This window comes from Pezoporus flaviventris, unplaced genomic scaffold, assembly GCF_033815535.1.
Source record: "Pezoporus flaviventris isolate CSIRO_AGI_PZ_B2104156 unplaced genomic scaffold, CSIRO_AGI_Pfla_v1 ptg000002l, whole genome shotgun sequence".
NCBI classification, from domain to species: domain Eukaryota; kingdom Metazoa; phylum Chordata; class Aves; order Psittaciformes; family Psittacidae; genus Pezoporus; species Pezoporus flaviventris.
The window spans coordinates 39,440,809-39,447,226 of record NW_026892550.1 but is presented as its reverse complement, the minus strand read 5'-3'; positions in this window follow the sequence as shown (position 1 = coordinate 39,447,226).

Below are 6,418 nucleotides of genomic sequence, written 5' to 3'. Positions count from 1 at the left end.
GTCTTCCGGGCCCGGTGAAGAGCGCATGCGGGGGGTGGGTCGGATTCTGACGCAGCGGGATGGCTCGGCGTCCTGCGGCCGGAAAAGTTGTTGAGGTGCGGTGGTAGGACGGATGTGGGGAGTTCTCCTTTCGTGTTTCTTTAGTCTCCGCTCTTGGCTGAGCTAATCCATTCTATTAAAAACGTACGTAGGGTGACAGTAATGAGCTCATCATTTTTCAAGTCTTGTTTACTTCAGTCTCTATGTTAGGTAAATTTGATGAATAAATTACATTGAGCACAAGTTTTGGTTTTTATGCGGCTTTGTAGAGGTTGTGGCTACTCCTGCTGAGGACCTAATGGATAGATTAGTTTTGGTATTTTGTAAATACGCAACACACAGAAGATTCATGTAAATAAAAACACAAACAAAACAAAAGTTAAGGAAAGCTACCAAATATCAAATTGCTATAGTAATTCCTAGTCCTGCCATGGTAAGCCTATAATAATACCTGGCTGCAAAACTTACGGGCATCATTAGGATCACCAAACCACTCACCACAACATAAATGGCCATGAGACCAATATCATGAGGCCCTACCTGGAGTACTGCACTCAGCTCTGGGGCCCCCAACACAAGAGGGATGTGGAGCTGTTGAATCAAGGCCAAAGGAGGGCCACAAAAATGCTCAAAGGGCTGGAGCACCTCTCCTATGAAGACAGACTGAGAGAGCTGAGCTTGTTCAGCCTGAAGAAGAGAAGCCTCTGGGGAGACCTTAGAGCAGCTGCCAGTGCCTAAAGGGGGCCTACAAGAAATCCACAGAGGGACATTTTACAAGGGTGTGTAGTGACAGGACAAGAGGGAATGGCTTTAAAATGAAAGAGGGAAATTTAGGCATTAGGAAGAAATTCTTTATGGGGAAGGTGGTGAGACACTGACACAAGCTGCCCAGAGAATCTGTGGCTGCCCCATCCCTGGGTGTGTTCAAGGCCAGGTTGGATGGGGCTTTGAGCAACCTGGTCTAGTGGAAGGTGTCCCTGCCCATGGCAGGGGATTGGACCTAGATGATCTTTAAAGTGCCTTCCAACCCAAACCATTCTGTGACTCTATGAATTCTCCTGCAGTCCCTCAGTCTCTATTTGTTTGAGGACTTAAAGCTCTTCCCTATGGTAGTAGGTTAAAAGAAAAAACACAAGTTTTCTCTTGAACATAATTTATCCATGGGAAAACAAAAAAAAAGACTTGCAAAAGACAAGCAGATCAGGAGATCACTGTGGCTGTGAGCCTACGAACAAGCCTCTTTAACCCATACTCCAAACTGTAACCTGACAGCTGTGCTCCTGTGCCAGCACTGTGTGTTCCTGACCATCATAGAGCTTCATCATGCTGTCCTTTGAACTGCCTTCCAAATGATGAGCTAAGGCTACCTTCCCTTCCAGGCAAGAGGGTGCAAGAGCACAGCATACTATACAGATCTGAGGGGAAACACCATAAATAAATACATGAAAAGTTACTTGTGGGAATGCTGAGAGTGCCAAAGAGGTCTGGGACTTGAATATCTGATGGGAGCAGAGGAGGTGATGATACATTTTCCATGTAATAAACTTCCCCTCCAGTTCTGAGACAACTGCATGCTCACATCTCAAAGAGCACCCAAAACATTTAATTCTTCTCTAGAATGTCTGGGCTGTGTTGAAAAAAACATCACAACGGTGCTTCACACTATTGTGTGTACCCCAAGGTACCCCACACAAGGTGAAGGAAGCATCTGACAGGAGAAGATGTCATTTGCTGGTAGTTCCACTCTTCATTTGCAAGACAACACAGCAGATGCAACCAGCAGAATTAGTTCAGTAGGAAAACGAAATGTATACAAATAGGCTGAGAGAACTGGGTTTGTTCAGGGGAGATCCTGTCACCAGGTTACAGGATTTAGAGGGTGACTACAAGGAAGACGGAGTCTCCCTTTTTACAAGGACTCACATGGAAAAGATGAAGAGTAATGGGCAGAGGTTACTCCTGGGGAGATTCCAACTGGAATTTTTACAGTAGAAACTTATCAGCCATTGGATTAATCTCAATGAAGTGGTGGATTCCCCAACACTGGGTGGTCTGTTGGGGGAGAGGATGGAGAGGATGCTAGGACATGTAGATTAGGTCATGCTTTGCCTGGAAAGATTGGACCAGATGATCATGAAGGTCCCTTCCAACACGATGATTCTATGTATATAACATCAGTATTTTTTTTTTTTTTTTTTACATTTATCTAAAATTATGTATAGGTCAAGCAGAATATATTCATAGAATCATAGAATAGTTAGGGTTGGAAAGGACCTTAAGATCATCTAGTTCCAGCCCCCCCTGCTATGGGCAGGGACACCTCACACTAAACCATGTCACCCAAGGCTCTGTCCAACCTGGACTTGAACACCGCCAGGGATGGAGCATTCACAACTTCCCTGGGCAACCCATTCCAGTGCCTCACCACCCTCACAGTAAAGAACTTATTCCTTATATGCAGTCTGAATTTCCCCTGTTTAAGTTTTAACCCGTGACCCCTTGCCCAATCACTACAGTCCCTAAAGAAGAGTCCCTCTCCAGCATCCCTATAGGCCCCCTTCAGGTACTGGAAGACTGCTATGAGGTCTCCACACAGCCTTCTCTTCTCCAGGCTGAACAGCCCCAACTTTCTCAGCCTGTCTTCATACGGGAGATGCTCCAGTCCCCTGATCATCCTCGTGGCCCTCCTCTGGACTTGTTCCAACAGTTCCATGTCCTTTTTATGTTGAAGACACCAGAACTGCACACAATACTCCAAGTGAGGTCTCACAAGAGCAGAGTAGAGGGGCAGGATCACCTCCTTCGACCTGCTGGTCATGCTCCTTTTGATGCAGCCCAGGATATAGTTGGCTTTCTGGGCTGTGAGCACACACTGCTGGCTCATATTCATTTTCTCATCAATCCCCAAACCCCTCCCCAAATCCTTCTCCACAGGGCTGCTCTGAATCTCTTCTCTGCCCAGCCTGTAGCTGTTCCTGGGATTTCTCCGACGCAGGTGTAGGACCTTGCACTTGTCATGGTTAAACTTCATAAGGCTGGCGTCAGCCCACCTCACAAGCATGTCAAGGTCCCTCTGGATGGCATTCCTTCCCTCCAGCACATCAACCGAAGCACACAGCTTGGTGTCATCAGCAAACTTGCTGAGGGCACACTCAATCCCACTGTCCATGTCACTGACAAAGATGTTGAACAAGACCGGTCCCAACACTGATCTCTGAGGGACACCACTCGTTACTGGTCTCCAGCTGGATGCTGAGCCATTGACTACAACTCTTTGTGTGTGGCCATCCAGCCAGTTCTTTATCCACTGAGTGGTCCACCTATCAAATTGATGTCTCTCCAATTTAGAGACAAGGATGTCATGTGGGACAGTGTCAAACGCTTTGCACAAGTCCAGGTAGATGACATCAACTGCTCTACCCCATCCATCAGTTCCGTAGCCCCATCTAGAAGGCCGCCAAATTGGTCAGGCAGGATTTGCCCTTAGTGAAACCATTCTGGCTGTCACCAAGCACTTTGTTGTTTTTCATGTGCCTTAGCATGCCTTCCAGGGGGCACATTATGGACATTTTGTGTTTTTTACTCTGTCTTAAGTGAGGAGCCTGTATATGCTGTGAGTGTAGACAGCAGACATAAGCTTTCTCACTGCACCATTACTCAGAACACCTGTTAGGAATCATCTTTTCAGTGACAACACAGGGATTCTGCAGTGAGGGTACATGGGGTGTGTGAATATTGCCAAATATTACTACCCTGTACTGCAAGCTTTGCAACGAAAGTATTCTTTAGAATTTCCTGCAATTAAATGTCAACAGCAATTATTTGTCAATTGAACAGAGACTAAATACTGAACAGTCATAGCAATTACTTATATTGAATCTCACTGGAAAATATGTTTTAATCCCTACAAAATGATAGAAATTAGATATTTATCCAATTACGTAGTAAGTAGCGGCAGAATCCTACTAAATCCTGCAAAAACAAATCCTACAAAAACAGGTTTCATTTTAAAACTAAGCAAGGAGAGGTTTATGAATAGTTTGAGGGGGGTTTAATTTATTTGCTTGTTTTTCACAACTGGGGGCCTAAAATGTACCTGAAATGGACCATAATATAAGATCTGTGAGTTTGTGTGAGAGAGTTGATCAGTGTGACTGGGAAGTAATAATTTACCCAAAGCAGACAAAGCTCTTATATTGGCCAAATCATTTTTCTAAAAGCAGGTAAAACAACTGATGTTATAGTGTAGGACTGAATTAGTTGAACGATGAGGAAAGAAAAATTAATTTTATCTGCTAAATATAAACCTTTAATAAATGTAAAAGCATATTCAGATTTCTGTCTTGCACTTATGTAAGTAAAATTCTTCAAATGTCTTATGAATCATGTCTTTCCTGCTTTTTAAAGGATTTTAGTAAGTGTTCTGTAGCTGTACTCTGGCACCTAGATTGTGTTTTGACAGTTTCCTCTGTGTTTGTGCAGAGCTGGCAGCATCTTTCAAACAAGAAGATATTTTATTTCATCTGAAAACTGCAGTTTAGCCTTTAACACGTAAGACAGCATTTCTCTCAGAATGAGGGTAGTGAAAGTCGTGATGCATAGTAAACATCACCCTCCATTCAGCAAGGTCATTTTTAAGTAATCTGCAAAGCAGCAGCGCAAGCACGATGATGTTCTAGAAGAGTAATTTCATAGATGAACACTTGAATCACAGCAGTTCTAACGCTTGTTTTCAAGGTCTGAGCAGTTAAGAAGTGTCACTGCTGGGACTGGAATCTGACGTCACCTGTCAAGGCAGGGCTAAAAGTGATTGTAGGCTTGTTTTCAGCCTGCAGTTTCTTCGATGAAGCTCTCTGGAGGTGTTGTTTCTACATTTTATTTTTTCTATTCCTGTTAAGACAGGTGTGTGTAATTGTTCCCATCATACTTTTAAAGCTAAAATGACACCATTCAAACTATTATTACAATGTTTTATTGAATGTCTTTGGATGCAACAGAGGAATCTGTTGAAAACCATAGTTTCATCCTGATATCTCTCCTGAACTTGAAGGTGGAAAATCACTTTGAGATTTCAGTTTGTTGCTTTTTATGTCTTAATAGGGAAAAGCGTGAATAAGAAAGGAAGTGATGTTTCCTGATATATTTGAAATATGGAAACAAATACTGTTGTGACATTTATGATTTTTTACATTTTATGCTTTCATATTCTAGGGACAATGCACAGTGATATCAGAGATTACAGGTAGTATAAGAACAGTGCACTTTAATTAATAGAAGGAATACAGTAAATTTGAAAAATACACTTCCAAGAATATTCGGGTTGATTTATTTGTGTAATTTCGCAGTATTTTTTGTGTAACCAATTTCAGTGTTTCATCAGTATAATCAGCAATTTAGTAATTCCTTTAGATTCTTGTGTCAGTTAATAATTACTTTTTAATCTGAAATAATAAGCAAGAAAAAGGAACACCCTGGGATATTGTATAGAATGTGTATAAAATGTGTATAAAAGTAGAATCTGAAAATGAGTTGTTACACTATCCTAATGGTTTCAATTGCCATATCCTCTTCCCTTGCTTGTTACTGTGCAATTTAGCTTTCATCCAATGGTAGCATTGCTGACTGAGGCTACAGACAGTCCATGGTGACAAATTGCTCCTCACAGTTCTCAGTGTGGTCTCCATGCACCATGAACTGATAAAACTTCTGGGAAATCTGTTTACACATTCAGAGGTGCAGTACTGAATGGATTAACAAAAAAGCTTTTTTTTTATTCTTGTCTAATATCTGTGCTGGGGTCAGAGAAAGTCTTCAGAAGATCATTTCTTCCTCTGATGACACTCGTCCCTATTTTGGGCCAAGAAGTGGTGGGAGTTCTGTTAGTGTTCATTTAGTCTTTTCATTACCACTGATCAGAACAGCATTTACTACTCTTTCATATGATGTGGTGTAGTTATACAGGTCAACTCTTCAGCTCAGGTCTGCACTAGCCTTTTTCCTATAAATACAGACCAAAAAAGAGAGAATGTATGGATTTATGAGTACTGGAATAATGGCACTAGAAAAATAATTTTAAACCCATAAATTGCAATTACAATAGGTCTTTTTGCCAGCATAGCAATACAAAAAAAAATCAAATCCCTATGTGCCTTTGCTGTGCTTCAGGTTTCAAGTATATAACTGCCTCAAGTGACCCAGAGCAAAAGGCACTTCACATCACTCCTCACAATACTTCACTTTTTAAATTGATGAAGGAAAGAAAACTTCTGTTACAGTCCCCCAAATTGGTTTCATTTTGACCTACAAAAATAGATAAGTACATGAGCTGAATATGTCTTCTAAAATGACCAGCGATGTTATAGTGCTGACATCTGAATTG